The 18,316-nt window shown below is 41.6% G+C and overlaps 1 protein-coding gene across 2 annotated transcripts in view; it reads left to right on the top strand.

Moving 5' to 3' along the window:
• Positions 1 to 18,316, top strand: part of Synpr (synaptoporin) — a 340,860-nt gene that overhangs the window by 181,967 nt on the left and 140,577 nt on the right. The gene's annotated exons all lie outside the window — the stretch shown is intronic.

Below are 18,316 nucleotides of genomic sequence, written 5' to 3'. Positions count from 1 at the left end.
TTTGCCAGGTGGTGGTAGGACATGCCTTTAATCACAGCACTCAGAAGGCAGAGACATGTGAATCTCAGTGAGTTTGAGGCCAACCTGGTCTACAGAATGAGTTCCAAGACAGCTAGAATTGTTATACAGAGAAAACCTGTCTCAACACACACACACACACACACACACACACACACACACACACACACACACATGCACGCACACACCACACACACACACACAAATGAACTTTTAAAGCATTCACTCCAAATAAAGTCTTGTTGAATGCTTTCTATTTTGAATTTAGGAATGATCTTGCTCTACTGGATTAAAATGAAATGACATTCCAGTGAATTCTAACAGTCAAGTATTTAGGTTATTACTTGAAGAGGAAGGAAGAGAGGGAGGGAGGGAGGGAGAAAGAAATGAAGGAAGAAAGAAAGGAAGAAAGGAAGGGAGGGAGGAAGAAATGAAGGAAGGAAGAAAGGAAGGGAGATGGAAGGAAAAAAGGAAGGAAGAGAGAGAGGGAGGGAGGGAGATAGAAGAAAAGGGAGGGAGGGAGGAAGAAAACGAGGGAGGGAAGAAGGAAGGGAAATAGAAAGAGAGGAAGGAAGGGAGGGAGGGAGGAAGGAAAGAAGGAAGGAAGGTAGAGAGAGAGATAATTCTGCTTATATTCCGATGTGCCGAATATTCATAGAAAACTCAGAAAGCACAGTGACCGGATCCAAATTATTGAATTGTGTGCTTATCCATGCAAGTTGTATTAAAAGCAGAAAACTAAGATATCCTCTATTTTCTTTTCTGTTTTGTTTATGAATATAGTTGTGTATATGTGTCTTCTTAATTTCCAGCATCAATAATTTCATCTCATCATGGTGTTTTCCATAGAGGAAATGTTCAATAAATGTTTGCAGATGGATAAATGGTCATCACTTGGAATTTGCACTTCCCACTAGACAATACTGTTGTGCTGGTCCCTCGAAGTCTCCTTAGATCTTGACACATGAAGTGTAAGGATTTTGGTAAAATTATTCAGGAATATAAAGAAATGAGATACGAGGGAAAGAAATTACGATTTCTTTGAGGAACTAATTTCTTTGATCAAAGCATAGGGTAGGATCTGTTAAGCACACTTAACCACTGAATTCCCCAATAGTTCTGAGAAGTTGGCAATAACCCTATCATTTCACAGGGGCAAGACTAAGAAAGCCTATGTAGTAACTTGCTCAATGATACAAAGGCAAGTGATGATAGACACTTTAGCCACAGGCCATCGGGACTCCTTTAGGTGTTCTGCAGACTGTCTGGAAAGAGACTCGAGCTGTGATAATCATGCCTCATGGCCTTTCTGTTTGCTCTGTCCTCTAGACAACCTATAGGACCCTATGGGCTCAGCTTGAGCCCGGCTTCCTCCATCTGAATTGTATTGAAGTTCCTGTCTTCAAATGGTCCAGGAATGCTTAGTTCAATCCATTCCGATAAAGAACACAAAGGCACTAACAACTGAGTTGATAGAGCCAGGGAAACTCATGCCTATAGTAATATTTCATTTATACTTTAATAAATAAAGCTGGCCTGAAAATCAGAATAAATAAATAGCCATACCAGTCAGCCATTCCAGGCAGTGGTGACACATACCTTTAATCCCAGCAGCCACAGTAGTTAGCCATAGATGTTGGGTGGTGGCGGCACACACCTTTAATCCCAGCACTAGACAGGAATAGGTGACAGGAAGGGTCAGGATCTCAGGGTCTCTGTCTCAGTCTGAGGATTCGTGGAGGCAGGATCCCTCATTGTCAGTCTGAGGTGGAGGTAAGAGCTAGCACCTGGCTGCTTTGCTTTTCTGATCTTCAGCTTGAACTGCAATCTCTGTCTCTGGGTTTTTATTATTTGAACTACGCATGACTTTTTCAGGGGACCACATGCTAAATCACATCTCCCAAGGAACAGTTTGTGGCCACTCTGGACTGTTTGATTCCTCAAGGCAACAGTCACCTTCCACTTGTAAGTTCCTTCTCCAGAAAACCTCGAAGGCTCTAGAAGCTATGTGAGACCACTGAATATTCTGAGCCCTCTTGCTCCCCTTTTCCCAAGGAAAGAATTATCTCCACTGTGGACCCTTTGAATAAGCTGAGTCCTCAATGGTTGTTTTCAATTCCAGTTGGCTATGTTTTTCCCCCACTGGCAGGCTATTCTCTTAAGTTCGGCTATCTTTTCATTTTTAAGGTTTTATCAGGTCATTGCTTTCCCCTGGGGACTTTTCCGGGACACTGGTCTCACTGGTAAGCCTGGCACCAAGACGCACAGATGGTTCATTTTAATGAGCGTGTTGTACTTCTTGCAGCTGCTAAAATAAATTAAGACAAGATAGGATGGAAGAGACCTTTAAGTGTTAGATATAACCAACTGACTTCTTTGGAAAATAGGAACATGTTGAAAGAACCCAACTAAAACCACAATTAGACAGTCACACATAGTAATGGAAGTCTTAGTAGAGCAAGTTCTAACGTTTGGTGCCCATGAAGGGGAAAGAACCTCTCTGAAGACTTGCACAGACCCACAGAGTCCAAACCTTATGATGGTGCATTGAATTTTCCACTGTGAGTCAGTGGCATAAGTATGTTGGTAGTCTTTTACTCTTGGCTGATTCTTTCACCATGGCTGATGGCAGGAGACAAGATACTGATTACCTACCACTAATTGATGCTGTTGCTTATGTTAATTCACAATGATGGCATCTTCCAAACTTCTTCTTAATAATAACAATTCTCTCATTTGGCTCCTTCTCATCCTACCAAACTGTGTGCTTTTGATATATAGTAAGTTATTGAATTGTTGAATTTAATAAAGTTTTATCTACTAAATAGACTAATACTTCCTTGAGTTGTTCAGTTTACTTTGTTAACACGCTCTGGTTCTTCTCTTCCTCGATAGTCTCTCTTGGATATGATGTTATCAGCTAACCTTCACTGCAGAACAACTCCTCTTAGAATGTAATGCCTTCAAGCCACATTGTGCATACAAAACTCATCATTCTGAGGGTTAGAAGTCTGGCTGGGTTGAATGTCTGCTGTTCTTAATTGCTCCTTGATATACCGACAGTCGTTTTTCCCAATTAATAAATTGGTTCTCTTTCTAATGGTTAGTTATCTGGCAACTAGGAAAACGAGGGTAACTGAATCACATCCCTATTATCATCCAGTGAGGTGGACTAGGGCATGTTTCAAGCTTCAAGGCTATTCAGGGCTAAGGTTTGAAATTCACACTGAATATAATGCGTTGGTCAAAGAAAGTTACGCAGTCAACTCATATTTAAGGAACTCATATTTTAGTAAAATGACCCCACCTCTTGTCGAGCAGCCATTTATTTTTATTTATTTATTTATTACCGATTTATAAATGCTCAAGCTTCTGCAATGAGGCCAATCTTCTATATTCCCTTCTAGAATCCATACACTTGGTTCATCGTTCATACCTGAAACAACTTTGCAAAGCAGACCTAACTCTTGGCTCCCTGTTCCTATAAGCAATTTTTATATGAAAGACTTGTGGATTGCTTTTAAGTTAAAGCTCTGGATTCACATTATGTGTTCCTCTTTCCATTTTATTTATAGACAAGCCCATCAGATTCCCCAAGAACCCTTCTGAAAAATATCCCTCAGTCCCTCGCCTTCCTTCATTTACATGCCTCCTTTTGCTTCGTTTCCCCACAAAAATGATCTAGTATTTTCTCTCTCAGTTAATAATACTACCTAACTCTCCTCTCTTCTGCTCAGCACCTTCCTTCCTCACCTCCCCATTACCCATGCAGCACGCCAATACTGCTTTGCCAAAACCATTCTTTCTGGTTTGGTTCTAACTTGTGTGTTCAGTGTGTGCTGACTTGGACAACCACACCTCAACAGAACAAGGTCCTTCTGTAGCATCCAGCTGTGTCTCTTTCTTCTGTCTTGCAATGTTCTCCATGTCTTTTTGCTTTAACTCTGACTTACTTCTTTATATTCAGACCCGGGTTTCTTCCCCTGTAGAGTCAAGTCTCAGCAATATCCGGCCTCCCTGCTGTCCCACCATCACTGAATGGGATGCTTTGTATTTTTCATGGAACTATGTTTTAGCTTCAGAAAGCTCAATGTCCATGTATGAGAACATTATAGAAAATTATATTGTCCTCCAACATACTTCGACCTCCGAGAACACGTGTTTTCCTCTGTGGATAAACCAGATCTCATTGGACTGGGTAAGGGGGAAATAGGTATTCAACAAAACATCCTGCCTTGAATTAAATCTCTAATGCCATCTAATCACCTCCTTTATGCAGATAATGTTACACCATCTCAAGTCTCTGAGGCTGGGGTTGGGACTCGGAGAGAATCTTGCCTTTTCCACTCAGTTTTTATAGTTGCTTAAACCTCTCAGGTGATTTCCACCACATGCTGTAGGAGAATGAGGTATTTCTTTCTCCCACAAAGTCTCCTGAGACACATCCCTTACCCACTTTAACTACCTTCTGACTCAGCCTTAAATATCATTGTTTTAACCTCCAAAACAGCCCCCAGTCTGTCCACTTCCTGTCCATCCTTACCTCTCTCCCTGCCTTGCAACATCTTCATTCTTACCCCACCTACCTCTTTCTCCAAGCTATTGTTCATACACCAAGAAGCAGCCATTTCTTAAGTGCAGTCTGCTTAACACGCTCCATGCCTGACATATTCCACACTGTCAGAGTGCAGACTAGGAGACACTGTAGGATGTGGCGCAGGCTTACTTTTCCACCTCATCTCCATGGTACTCAAGCCACTATCTAGTCTAGTACAGGCCCTCAAACACACTGTGCTCCATCTGCACAGATCCTACGCACATGCCCTTCTCTCTTCCTGGACACTCTTCCTGCTGTGAGTACCTTATCTATTTTTATACATTTCTCAGTCAACTCAAATTATCTTTGTGGCTCTTAATCAGTGTTTCCTCCAGCAAAGTATAAGCTCCTTGAAGCCAAAAATCTTTTTAGTTTTGCTATTTAATGCAGTAATGGAACCTAGCAGTATCCAGATTCGTGCATACTAAGCACTCAATCAATAATAAATATTTGAATGACAGAGGACTGAACAAATTAATGAATAAATTAATAAATACATAGTTATATTCCAGTCCTATGCTCATACATAAATAAGCATGAGATGTAGTAGCTTCTCTTAAGGTTTTTATTTTCATTAGAAGAGGTGTGTATATAAATTATTTAGTGTATAGAGTTAAGTAAAAGCTTAAAACAAAGAAGCCAATTTTCCCTTGTGATGGAAAAGAAAATCAGGGAATGAATATAATTTTAACTAACAAATTGCCACAAATTCAGTGTTTTCACACAAACTTATTTTCTAGTTGTGGAATTTAGAAGTCGCCAGATGGAGTGTTCATTTCCTTCTTTGTCTTGTTGAGTAGCCCCATCCTCCTCTTTTCCAAATCCTGTAGACTGCCTAATGCCTCAGTGTGTGGCTTTTCCCTTATCATTAAAAGCCATTAGCCTGGGTCAACCATGTTTAATTTTATTCTCTCTCTCCTTGACCTCTATGTATATATCTGCTTGCCTTTACCTGGGAGCCACTGGTTCAGTCAGAAGAGTTGAGTCAAGAATGTCATCACCAAGTTAAGATAGTTACATGGTAAATCAGCACATAAACATCTATAGGGGCTTTGATGTTCTGTCAACCAAAGAATGGTGAAAGGGTTTCATGGGGGAAAATAGAACTTAGACTTCATGTTAAAACACAAAAGTAGTGGCCTAGAGAAGTGGTCCTCACCCTGTGGGTCCCAATTCCTAGGCGTGGGCTCCAAATGACCCTTTTATGGGGATCACCTAAGAATATTGGAAAACACATATATTTACATTATAATTCATAAAAGTAGCAAAATTATGGTTATGAAGTAGCAACAAAAATAATTTTATGGTTGGGGTCACCACAGCATGAGGTCCCCACAGCAAAGGGTTGTGGCATTAGGAAGGCTGAGAAGCCTGGGTTAGAGTGATGGTTCAGTGTTCAAGAGCATGCACTGCTCCTGCAGAGGACCCAGGTTCTGTTACCGGAACCCATGAGAAATAGTTCAATACTAACTGTAACTCCAGCTTCAGGGAGCTCCAGTCACTCTGGCCTCACAGCCACCTGCACCCACATGCTCATACCCACACTCAGGCACCTAAACACCTGCATATAACTTAAAATAATAAAGACAAAATTAAAAATATTAAAGCCAAGAACAGAGTGCAACACTTCAGGGCAAAACAACATAGGGAGAGAAGCAATGAACACCCACAACGGTTTAGGGACAGACGTTATAAATCCTAAGAAATGATAGGAGGTTAGAGAGGGAGATAAGGACCTGGAGACAGGGCCCTTGTGCAGTGAAAGACTACTGGAGGAGGGAAGAAGTGCAGATAGAAAGACAGCTTTTGCAGCAAAGTGAATCCTGGGCATCCTGGAGCAAGGCTAGAGGAAGGGTAAGATAACGGGAAGCCACACCAGCACCCTAGCACCGTGGCCTGGGCCACAGCACTTAGATGGATCATCAGGGCACACAGCTATAGTCAATATCAAGAATGGAGAAGCAGCATCGTTAGATGACTGAAAATGAACAGAGGATTTCTGGCTGAATCGTTTTAGTAATGGTGCAGGAGGGACAGTGAGTAGAGACTGGGTGTATATGTATATCTCAAGCAACGCCCTGAAGTCATATCACAGTAGACATTTGTTGGGAGCTGTGAACCCCCAGATCCTGAATTTCTGGTAAACAACTTGTAATGCTTGCAGCTGCTCTGAGCATGAGACCCTCGGGAGGGAGTTCCTGATGGCAGGGGAGTGGTTTCTGGTGCGTTTGGCTGGGGCGTGGCTATCAGTTAAGGATCCCTATATAAGCCGCTCCTGGACACAATAAGGGGGGAATTCTTGTTTTCTGTGCAAGGATGACCTGTGTCTTTCTCTGTCTGTGTGTCTTTGTGTGTTTAACTCTCCAGCCCCTTGCCCAGTTCACAGACTGTTTGGCAGTGCATAGAGCTCAAATGGGCGTAATGCGCCACAGACATTCTCCTAGTATTTAGAAAATTAATTTGTTGTCTCATCTGCAGTGTTTTCTTCAATCCGTAGCATTAGAAAATAGAGCATTATAACGATCACAGAAAAAATCTGCTTATTGTGAGGCGAGTTCCACATTCTCCAGCTCTTATCACTCCCCTTTGATATTTGTGTAGTAGTCTTTCCAGCGAACACAGACCCATCGGCCAACAGAAACCAGATACAGCGCCTTCCTCTTTTTACTTGAGCAGCTCTGACAACTTCCTACATCTTTGTTCTGGCCTTTTCCTGGACTGAAGTCAAGATATCTCTTCTAATCAGCTCTTCACAAACCACTGCTTTTGCTAGACATTTGGGCCTCGTCCCAGCATCTGCCACAGTTGATGGTGCAATTGCAAGGGACCAGAAGGAGCCCAAGTCCTCAGAGCTCTCAGCCTGAGGCAGCTCGTCTTGCCTTTGAATGCTTTATGCTACAGATGAAGCTCAAGAGAAGAACAGTGTCTCTGGGTTTGGCTAAGAACTCCAGTCAGATGGTCTAGGGTTCAATTCCTTGATTCTCACTTGCTTTCTGTGTGATGTTAGAGAGGTTGTCACGGTATGGGTCCCAGTTTCTCCCGTATAAATGACGATAGCATTGTATAGTGCAGGGTTGCTAAGACAATCATTTGAGTTGATGGGTGTGGAACGTTTTACTAAGGTACTGGCACACAATAAAAGACCCCAAAGTATCAGTTATTCTCTTGGTTATGAGTATTTTACAATTAATAATTACTGGAAAGCAAAATAAATAAGGATCAGAGATTGTGTACATAGATAAACTCTTTCTGAGAGTCACCTAGTATTGCCTGAAGGTCCTCCTAGGGCCTTTTCTCCTGGCCCACTATAGGTACAATAGCTTTCTTTCTTTTTTTTATCTTTTTTTTTTGTACAAAATAAAGTTTATTAAAATACAAAAATCTCCATTTCCGCCTCTCCTCCCAACACCCTCCCACTCCCCCCCACTTCCTCCCCTCCTCCCTCTCCATCCCCAAACAATAGCTTTCTTTTACTTCCTCACTATGCCAAGTCTTGGCCTTCTCCAAAGTGTCTTCCCTGTATTCGTCCTGTCTAGCTCTTCCTCTTCAATGTCTATCTCTGGCTCCATCTTTCAGGACTTAGTTATTCCCTCAAAGGATTCTCTCTTATTTACCATCTCTCAAGAGGTGGCATTATTGCCAGTGTTTTCTACATGGCTCCCTTGTACCATAATTACACTTCTAGATGTGTTGTTTATTTGTATATTGCCTGTCACTCCTGCCAGACATTAAGTGCAAAGGAAGCCACAGCTTACACACACACACACACACACACACACACACACACACACACACACACATACACACACACACAGAGAGAGAGGGGGGGGTGGATCTGGTACTTACGATGTAATCAAAAAATATGCTTTAATTTTAAGAAAGAAAAAGTGTCCTCATACCCTGGAAAAAATGCATTAGAAAATAAAGAGAACATTCCAGGAGACATAGAATTATATCCATTAACCTTTTAGGTCACCAAGCTGTTCATTGTTCCACAGTCTGAGTGTCCTAGTCATTGATATCAAAGGGAAAGAAAGGCACCCTTCCTCCATTGTACAATAACAGAGTGAGCTGAGACACTTACTTCCAATGTTCATACCCTCTTGTGTCTGCTACGATCCGGAAAAGATAAAAACATTAGAGTGCAAAACATTTTTTTGCATACTTCAGTGTGCATCTGCTAAAGCATGCATCCCCAACCTATCTGTGCAAAGGAAGCCAAAACACCATAAGGTCTGGATACTCTCAATGGGCCCCTCAGACATCCCTTTTCGTTCTCCGGAATGGGAAGGATGCTGGTGTGCACAGCCAGCCCCAGAGCCATCATGGAAATGAGTGGAGACTGGGCTCCTGGGCTGCAGAGACACAGGTCAGCTAGCACACCCCAGGGACAGATTATACTGTTAGCAAGCAGCAGGGTGCTACACAGAGAGACTGAAGTCTCCCTGTCCCTCCAGCAGGCTTTCCAGAAGGGTTCTGTTGTTTTCTTCTGAAACCCAGGATCCAAGAGAAATTTTACCATGGGGTAATTTGTAGCTTACAAATTACAGTGAAGTGGTTTTTCAGCCTTGTTTAAAAAATATATATCTTGGGTTTTCTTAATAGATGCAGTTTTAGTACAGTATACGCAGAAATAGTAAAAATGGAAGTAATATAATTCTAAAATAAATGGTTTATGGACTATAAATAAGTTTGAGAAAATTGAAAATGTAGACTAGGACCCTAAGTGAATGAGCGGCCTGGAGCATCATGCAAAGAGTAACTTCCTCCAAACAGATCCTGAGACGAAGCAAATATATCCTTGGCTCGTCACACGTTTGTCGCCTGTGTTCCTCTGCTTGGGTCTTGTTTTTCTTCTATTGTTGTTGTCATTTTTGTTTGTGGTTTTGTCCTGGAACTCGCTCTGTAGGCCAGGCTGGCCTCAGACTCACAGAGCTCCACCTGCCTGTGCCTCCCGAGTGCTGGGATTAAAGGTGTGTGCCACCACCGCCTGGCGAGTGCTGGTTCTTAGTGTGAAGTTTTTGGGACCCTGAGTTGGTATATTTGAGCACCATAAGGGGTGTCCAAAATACAGCTTTTAAATATATGTGTGAGGGATTTCTGCAAACTAAAGTAGAACACCAGACCTCAGCTGTTCTTCCTGTCATGCCTTTGGGCCTTATAAGACGTAAGCTATCAAATTTTCCATAAGGTAGTTTCTCTCCATTCCAATTCCAGGACAAACATATGTTCAAATGCTGTTGAATTATTGTACATTTCTCCTGTTTTGCCCTCGTTTCTGCCATTTACCCTTCATATTTTATATGAATGAGAACATCTTAGTTTCTTCCTTTGTTTTCGTAGTGGCGCTGGGATCAAACTCGGAGCCTTGGGGACGCTAGACAGGTGCTCTGTCAGGAAACTACACATCCAGCCCACGAATGCCTTTCACTTCAACACCCGTCTCTGTTTGTTTCCTCCTAGACCCTCACTGGAACATATGACCATGTCCCACGTTGGGGATTTGAGCCTGTATCCTCTTACTTGGCAGCAGTGGTCTTACCCACCGGGCCATCTATCTGGCCTCTCTTCCTCTCTCTCTTCTCTCAATTGCCTTTGGTTCTCATAAACAAATAAGATGTCTCTTGAAGGCTTATACTTCAAAGTAAGCCTTGCATGTGTTCAGGAGCTGGAATTCTTAGAAAAGGTCACTGTCTTTCCCTTAGAGAATCTCATGGCTCATGTTTGTTCTCCCTTCTGCAGTGCTGAGGTAGATGACAAAATGATGTATATGAACTGCCTTTATCCTTAGAACTCAGAAACTAAAACCAATATATTAAATCTTAAGTAATTTGATGTATTTTATTGCCACTTGGATTTAATCAATAGCAAGACATTTTTGAAAGATGGTAGAGTTTTCCCTTGTTACATAGGAACTAATGACCTTCGCATAAGTGTGTATAACCCTGTAGGCTATGGTGATCTTTCATCTCATTAAAGCATAATGAGAAAAAGCCATTTTCTCATAATGAGGCAGAACAAAATGGGCCTTTAGAAAAATCAATGAAGATTATTAAGAAAGAAAATGTTTGTTGAAGAGAGTATTTTTTTTTTGTAAGTACTATGGCCGAATAGTAGTAGGAAGGATGGAGGCTAGCTAACCCTAGGAGGTGCTACTTTCTCATATTTTCATTAGGACTGTTTTTAATTTTTATTTTCTTTTTCTCTTCCTTCTCTTCCTACTTCTCCTCCTCCTCTTCTTTTTCACCCCTTCCTCTTCATCCTTTTCCTTTCTCTTCATCCTCCTGCTCCTCCTCCTCCTCTTCCTCCTTCCTAAAACAGGGTCTCACTAAGCAGCCCTGACTGTTCTAGAACTCACTACATAGACCAGGCTGGCCTTGAACCTCCAGAATTCTACCTGCCTTTGCTTCCCAAATACTGGGGTTAGAGGCATCACCACTACACCTAGAACATAGAAGCAGTTTTCACAAAACAAAATCAAAAACTATTCTGAATTCTGTCTCTTTATACATAGTCAACACACTTAGGCCCATTTATAATGTGAAATGCTCATAATGTTAAAATCATTAAATGGTAGTAACCTTCAAATATGCACAAGCACAGGATGATGTAATGAGACTGTTTCTCCAGCAGTATCAGCTCGTAGCCAACGCCCCCTTCACACCTATCCTCACACTCTTCCAGGCACAACATCTTGTGAGTTGTTTTACATAATAATTTGCTGTCCATCTCTCAATATTATCCAATGCAAAAGACTTTACAATATTTTACTGCACACAAAGTAACAGTAATTCAACAGATTTCTAATTATTCCATGTATTCTTCTGAATTTTCTTTTTCTCATATCTAGACATTAAAAATTCATACACTGTAATAACTATGTCCTTCAAAATTTTTTTTTTTATCTATGAGCCCTTCTTGCTCTCTCTCCCTCTCCCATCTCTACCTAGGGAACACGTTTTCCTCTTCAGAGTCTCTCAGGTCTTTCCTGAGTTCATCATTATACATTATCTCTCTTGCCTATATGCTTTGCAAATGAACAGCTGTACCTAAAAATTTGTCCAAATTCATTTGACTTCTCTTTGCAAATATCTCAGTATTGTGTGCTGTTTTCCCACTTGAGGCATATAGTATCTAATTATTTTTCTTTTTGTAATCTGCCATCAGTGAATACAATTAGTTTGTTGGAGCTTGTGTCTTAGGCAGCCAAAGCTGCTACAAGAACATCATAGGTTGGCTACACCAGAACATTTATCTTACAGTTTTGGCAACAAGGATTCCCAGTTCAAGGTACTGGCAATGTGGGCCTTCTTCCAAGGTCTCTTCTGTGACTCCCCTCTCCTCGTGTGCTCACCGAGTGCATTCAAAGAGCAATAGCAAAAGAGAGTTCTCTGCCCTTTCTATTTTTAAGAATACTAAACATACTTGATCAGGGCCCCATCCATGACTCTATCTAATATTAATGACTTCCTTGGTGGCCCCATCTCCAAAGATAGACACTCCAGGATTTGGATTTTCAACCTATACTTTTTGATTCCATAAATCCCTGATTACAATAGGATACTTTTCAATTTTTCCATTGCTTTTATATTCTTAACTGAACACTTTTGTAAAGAGAATATCCTTCCTACCTTTTCATCAACCTTCTTAAAGAAAACAGATGTCGAATGGTAGCTAGTTTTTCCTTAACAGTTTTAAAAGTATTTATTCACAAGGACCCTCCAATAGGACCCAATTAAAAATGTGTTTACAGTATAATGATGAACTTGTATCTTTTCGTTACTCTTCTCCTTCTGTGCGGCTGTGGGAGAATCACTTCACTTCTCCACGATGTGGCTTTCCTGACTCTGCAGCGCAGATAAGGATGGTCGCTGTCTTGCAGACATCTATTGCAGCGGCCTAGCACATAAAGTCTCTTGGGCGCCGGGCGCCGCTGGGTTCAACGCAGCAGCAGCTGCAGTCCTGATGGTTGCTGTAATTACAGACAGAAAGTGTGACTTTAGGGTACTCATCTGCTCTGCTAGAATTTCTGCTCCTATGTAATAAATGTTTGCAGTATAAATGATAACACATGTGGGTTTTTTTTTTCTTTCTGAGACAAGGTCTCACAATGTAGCACTAGCTAGCCTCAAACTCACAGAGATAGATCTGCCTCTCCCCGTGGCTGGGGTGTTCTAACATGTCCACCTCATGGGCTATCTTTGACTGTCAGTTTAGGTTTGTTTTCTTTCCATTAAGGATATAAATTCCTTATCATGGTAAGTTTCCTATTGCTAAAAGATTTGTATATTGTGTTTGAGCTCTGGAACACTGACATATAGTGTAATGATTAAAATAACCGCATGCATGTGCGCAAGAGGGACTGTACGGCAGCTGTGTTCCACGGAGGTGTCCAGAGGAGCAGGGCACTGAAAGATAATCAAGCCTGGGTCACAATTATTTGCATGTTCCGAGGTATTCCAAATAGAAATGGTTCCATGACACGTCCAGGTGTCCATCCCTTAAATAGTGAGCTTAGATAAGATATCTCTCTATACACATGATTGACATTTGGCCATCAGGATAAAGCACCTCTCCGCTTAAATGGATGGCTGCTGTTCTATTTATGTACCATGTACTTTCATTAAATTAAGAGTAGATTTTTTTAAAAAAAGGAAGATGAGGGAGATGAGAATAATGGCTGTTTAATGGCTCCTCTGCCTAGTGTAAAGACGTTAATTGAATGCTTCCAATTGATCATGGATCAATATTTTTTTTCCAAAATAACTGGATGGTATTCTGAATTGCTTTGTGGGTATAAGTACAGCTCTACCTGATGAAATATTTAAATTTAAGAAACTGTGTTAACTACATCGAATTCAAACAGAACTGTATCCCAGCTAGACTGCTTTTCTGTCCAGAGAAGACTGGCCATGTCTCTCTGGGCCTGCTCTAAAAGTAAAGAGGACTGAAGGTGGCTACTCATCTCCAGTTTGGGAAGTATGGCTTCTGGCAGAGACTACTCTCCGCTCGCTCACACATGCACAGGGACACATCCGAGCTGCAGAGCAGTGGCCGGGCGTCGTGAGTTTATTGTGTTCATTTTCCCATCACATAGACCTCTGTAGTTAGCATTTCTATTAGTAATTCTCTTCTGTCATGCACTAAGGTTCACACAGAAGTGTGATGGTATGCTTTCTGTTGCTATAGCAAATACCTAAGGCTGGAAATTTGTAAACAGAAGCATATTTACCCAAAACATTGGGAGACTAGAACCTTAAGTAGTGCGGTTAAGTGAGGTAGCCTCCACCATGTCGTATCTCAGGTGGCATCAAGGCAGGAAGTGGGATCACAAGACTAAAGAGGAAGCCGGATAATGGGACATCAGTTCTTCTCATTTATAGCATGGGAGCAAGAACTAACCAGGGTCTCACAGTCACGACCTTTGTTGGCTAATGACAGGTCTAAGTTTACACTGTACAATCGCCTAGAGATAATCTACATTTGTAATTCTAAGAAAATCTGGTTTTACATGACAGGTATACTTGCTTATTCAAAGAAATTTAAACACAGAATAATTAAAAATAAGAATTCTAGGTAAGAGTCCTCAAGTGTTTTCTCCCAGAATGTTTCCAGTGAAAATACATGTGTGGATTTGTTTGGATATCTTCTCTAAATGCTGTCTTTTGGGTTACTTGACAGTTGACATTCTTATTTTCTTTACAAAAATTTCACTTTTTAACAACTATCCATTGCTTTAAAAATAATATTTTTGAGATTATCATATAATTAAATAATTTTCCTCTTTTTCCCCTCCTCCTAAGCCTTCCCACAAACACCCCTGCCCCAGTGTCTCTCAAATCCATGACTTCTTTTACTTAAATTGCTGTTTCTTGCACACACACACACACACACACACACACACACACACACACACACACACTGTGTACACAGACACACATTCAGGACAGCATTTGCTGTTAATCAATTGCTAATTTGTGTGTTCTTCCCTGGGGAAAGACTATTTCTCCAGCTCTCAGTATCCTTTAATATTTGTTGAAGCCCTGTGAACTTCTCTATTGGTGTCTTCCTTTTAAAGTTCATGATTGAGCAGCCATGTTGGTGAGACTTTTTGACATTTCTGCGAGACGCACTCTCACTGCAAGCCCCCCTTCCTCGGGCTGCTATAATCCTTCTTCCCCTCTTCCACAAAAATCCAAGCCTTCCGTGCAGGTATTGTAGATCTATCAGGTGGGAGTGAGCTCCGCAAAACTCTAAGTTCAGTTGTGGCTTTCTGTAGTGGTCTCCATCTATTGTAAAGATAACGTTCCTTGAGAGGCGAGGACTAACTACCCTTATCTGTGTGTATAAGGACAAGTCTTAGGATGCAGTTAGAGATTATGCTGGTTTAGGAAAGAGGCAGTAGTAGGTTCTCCTCCGAGATCCATGACTTCACGAACTCTTTGGAGTTTTCCAGATTCCCAGTAGCAGACATGGTTTCCTTCTTGTTGAGTGGATCTTAAGTCCAATTAGAGAGCTGGTTGTTACCACTGAGATATGTTTGCCTTAGAGTTATCCAGCCATTCAGGTCATTGCTGTGGTTCCTAGGCATCATAGTTGGGTAAGAATGTTGCTTGCTTTTCTCTTTTGGAAGCTTGCATGGCATCCTTGGTACTATGAAGTCTAGTTCACAGAGAAGAGAAGTCTTTCAACTCAGTTTTAGCTATACGTTTCTTACATCGATCACATATAGCCATCCACTGCAGCTTTCCTGTCTGATTTCAGTTTTTGTAATCATGAACCTAAATTCTCAATTACTTTATGATTCCTGTCTTGTAGTTATTTTATAGGTTTGTGTCTGTTTTATGTGGGAAAATAGGAATCCGTCCACTTAAGCCATTGCACAAAGGCACAGGATGTTGTTAGCACTCTCAAGGGAAAGATGACTAGACGCTGAATAGGTGTGGCTGTGCTGACTTGCTTTGGTGACATACCTGAGATCCTTGATTGGCATTACTGGTCCAGACGCCACTAATAATTAAAACAGAAAAGCTCAAGACCCTGATGTGATTGAATACAAACTCATATTTGTTTAAGTCACTGTTGGTTAGGCTTCCTGTCACCTACAGACAAATGCTTTGGTACGTGGGATAGTCTCAGGTTGAAGGATTAAGAAAATGTAGAAGCTTCTTTTGCCATCTAAGTGAGTTGGTGTTCCCCCACCATGAAACCCAAAATATCATGTTTAGAATTAATTCTTCTACCTAGGAAAATTACACATAGCTAGGGCACACACAGTTTTTACTATCATGAAATAGAATGTAGTATATGTAATATACCAGAGACATCCAATGATACAATAATTATATACAACAGAGACGGAAAACAAACATATTTACAGTGGGGGGAAAGGATGGTGTATATGTATGTATACACATGTATGTACATCTGAGTGTACATACATACACATGTATGCATATATCTGCACAAGAGTATAGTCTCAGATATTGTTGCCCAGGAGCTGTCTAGCCTTCCTTGAGTCTCTTGTTAAACTGGAACTTGCCACGTAGACTACTGACTGACTGTCAGTCCCAAGAATCTGCCTGTCTCCACCTCCCCAATCTTTAGATTTTTTTTTTGTACATAGAATATGGGGATTAAACTTAAGCCCTCACACTTGCAAAGCAAGCACTTTACAGACCGAGCCATTTACTCAACCCCAAGGGGGCGAAGGTTTTGAACAGTAGGTTTCACTATTCTCAAATTAAATACAATTCTACTTTCTATCTAAGACCAGCTTGCAGCTTTCATTTTCATGGAAAGATAACAATTTGGGATTTTACAATGTCGCTCACAAAATGTCTTCTGGGTCAAAATATTCTCTGGGCTTTAGTAACTATGCACTGATGACTGGAAGGTACTGGGTCAGTTTCCTTCGAAAAATTCTATGGCTGGTGGAAGAAAAATTGAAAGGATTAAACAAAATCCAGCCCAAATGGGAAGTTAAGCTGCAAGGTGCTCATTTGTGCACTGGAGAGCTCCAGGGCTGCTAGCGGCGGGGGAAAGTTTAAGCTCTACCTGGGAGCATGTGAAATTTGGTTTGGGCTTGCATTGGCAAATGCCTTATATCACCCATCTATCTCTTGCTTTTTCAAGGCTAGTATTGAAATAGCCCTAAACAGCTGTGCTCCCAGCAATGCCAGTTCAGTACCGAGGACAAGTGGCTCATCAGCCCGAGACAAGTCATAAAAGGAGGGAATTTTCAGAGAGAGCGAAGGGGGATGCTTTGGGCCTCTTGATCCTGTATCTTTTGAAAGGTTGAGCTGTTTGAAAGGACAAAATGCAGCACCACCGACTGTGGGAGGCTAGCAATTAAGAGGAGGGACTTGTCAGGTAAAATTGGCACAATATAGTCACAGCAGGCTGTTCAAGTATTCAGAGCCACAGGACACCAGTTCCTTCCTTGAAGGGGAGGCTGGGTGCTTGGAAGGGGAGGCCAAGATGCTAAGTCATGCCTCCAGCTTTGTCGTGCAGAAGAAGCTCACTGAGCCCTCTCTTGGCCTTCTGGACTTTGATGTGCTAGAGGAAGCCCCTTCAGTGACCCCCGGCTGCTATTCCTGCACAGTTCTTTCCATAGCATGCTTCAAGGCACATCCTTGGGAAAGTTAGGAAGAAAGAATGTGGGCTGTAAAGAAAGGCCGATCTGAATTCAAACTGTGGTGGTCTTACTTAGCAGTAATCACTCTGGTTGTGTTGTCCAGTCTTATTTTTTAATGTGTGAGATGAGGGTCTGGACTTTTGAGTGGATTGATAATATGCTTATTGGGGAAACTGGCATGAGAATCAATCAGATGCTGGTGTGTGTGTGTGTGTGTGTGTGTGTGTGTGTGTGTGTGTGTGTACATGTTGGGGTATATATGTGATCACAAGACAACTTCAGGTATTGTTCTTTAGCAATTTCCCACCATTTGCTTTCAACAAGGTCTTCCGTTGTCCTAGAGTTTTGCCCAATAGGCAAGCCTAGCTAGCTGACGAGCTTCCAGAGACGTCTTCGTCTCCCACCTCACCGTTACCGGAATCACAGTCATTCATCACACCACCATGCCCAGTTTTCTATTTTCTCGAGGTCCAGAATCTGGACCTCACACTTGTGACCCAAACGTTTTACATGCAAGCCATCTCCTCAGTCCCAAATGTCGGTCCCCCATCATTTCCATTGTCATTGGTATTTATGTGCTAATAGTAATAATCCACTTACAGTATTTTAGCACAAGGAGAACTGTGGAGACCCAGAGGCATAGTCCTGTTCAAAAAGAGTTTGCACATTGTCTGGTATTGTGAGCCCTAGTCTCCTCTCCCAGCTGTTTCTATCACACTTAACAAGGCATGGCTTTCTATACTGTATCCGTTTGGTCATACCCCTGCCCACTGATAGGAACAAGGTTTCTTCCCAGGTCCTACCTGAAACAATGTCTAATAGACTTCTGCCTGCCTCTAGGACAGTCAATCTGATCTTCCCATTTAGTGTTGGCTCCAGTTACACCCACTGCCCAGACCAAGTGCTAGTATGTGTCCCGTGTATATCCATATCCATAAGTGCGCACACACACACACACACACACACACACACACACACACACACAGAGTCACAGAAGCTTTTGCTATGAACAAAATAAAGGACTAAATTTAAAAAAAGAATAAAAAAATAATTTTATTGTTGAA

Source organism: Myodes glareolus, chromosome 5 (genome assembly GCF_982192425.1).
Source record: "Myodes glareolus chromosome 5, mMyoGla1.1, whole genome shotgun sequence".
Taxonomy (NCBI): domain Eukaryota; kingdom Metazoa; phylum Chordata; class Mammalia; order Rodentia; family Cricetidae; genus Myodes; species Myodes glareolus.
This window is presented reverse-complemented; position numbering and strand designations above follow the sequence as displayed.